Raw genomic sequence first — 1,318 nt, forward strand, 5'->3', positions numbered from 1 at the left:
GCAACGCTCGTGAACGCGCCCCTCCCCGCACCGGGGCAGCGGTCAGCGTGTTTGTACGCGAGCGCGCGGCTATCGGACGAACGGGCGAGAGGACGGATCACACCCGATCAAGTCCGACGGTTTCTTCAAAGAACATTCCGCCCCGGCTCTTCCAAATATATATATTATTATATTATATGTACGGGGAAGAGACGCTCCGATCGCGAAACAACTTTTGTGCCGTAGCCTCCCCAGCGGTGGCGGCGGTCCGCGCGCGTGCTCGGACGCGCGCGGCCAGGCTGATCGAAGGGCCAACGATTTTATCTCTCTCTCTTCGGAGAGGAGACTAAGATGGATGAACGAAGCGTTCGTTGAACGCAAGAATTGCAAAACGATTACCCTGAACGGTGGATCACTTGGCTCGTGGGTCGATGAAGAACGCAGCTAATTGCGCGTCAACTTGTGAACTGCAGGACACATGAACATCGACATTTCGAACGCACATTGCGGTCCACGGATACAATTCCCGGACCACGCCTGGCTGAGGGTCGTTTTAGTACCTCGAAACTGCTTGCGCCTTTGCGCGCCGGGCCACCGTGCCCGTTCGCGCAAACGGTGTACGAGCGATAGTTGGACGTTCGCCCGAGACGAGCCGTCCCGAGAGGCGGCCCCTTGGCGTCGTCTGAAATAACACCGAGGAAAAGGAAGAGTGAGAGCAGCGTACGCACACACGCAGTAAGTAAAGATAGGGAGCCTGCGCGCGCGCGCCCGGAAACTGTCGAAGGAGAGAGGGAGTAGAAGACACGCGCACACACGTTGCGTTATCCCTCTCGCGGTCTCCCGGTGCGCCAGCGCGCGCTCGCGCCTCTTACGCGCGAGTCTTGGTGCGCGCCACCTTCCGCGCAAACGGTAGGAGAGAACCGCGGCGCGTCGTCGCCCGGCGGTACGCGGAGAGAAAAGAGCGAGAGAGCCCTCCTTAACGCGGGTGAATCGCGAGCCGACCGCTTGTCCGAGTCCACGAAATTCTCGAAAACGAATATAGGGGACCGGCACGCGTCGTCGTGTACTCGTCGAATCCGATTCGCCCCGTCGTATCCCATATCCGTGCATAACACACGATATGCGGAGAGAAAATTTGAAGGATGTGGGTGATAGAGATGTACGTGTACGCGCACACTCGCTCGCAATGTATCTCGCGTCCCCGGCGATCGAAGATGACGCGATCCGCGCCGATCTTATTCGTTGTTTGCAAGCAGACAACTCGAACGAGATTCGATCGGCTTACATTTCCTCCTATTAGCGGCTGCGAGCCGCGCGTGGAAGAATCGTTGTCACAAAC

The 1,318-nt window shown here is 58.2% G+C and overlaps 1 non-coding gene across 1 annotated transcript; it reads left to right on the plus strand.

Moving 5' to 3' along the window:
* The first annotated feature begins 375 nt into the window (after window positions 1-375).
* LOC138944599 (5.8S ribosomal RNA) lies at window positions 376-530 on the plus strand. Its single transcript, XR_011448837.1, has one exon. It is a non-coding gene; the product is annotated as a 5.8S ribosomal RNA (ribosomal RNA).
* Window positions 531-1,318: the final 788 nt, after the last annotated feature.

The sequence above is a fragment of the Polyergus mexicanus genome, unplaced genomic scaffold (genome assembly GCF_030449975.1).
Source record: "Polyergus mexicanus isolate NDT 795.1 unplaced genomic scaffold, iyPolMexi1.0 SCAF_302, whole genome shotgun sequence".
NCBI classification, from domain to species: Eukaryota; Metazoa; Arthropoda; class Insecta; order Hymenoptera; family Formicidae; genus Polyergus; species Polyergus mexicanus.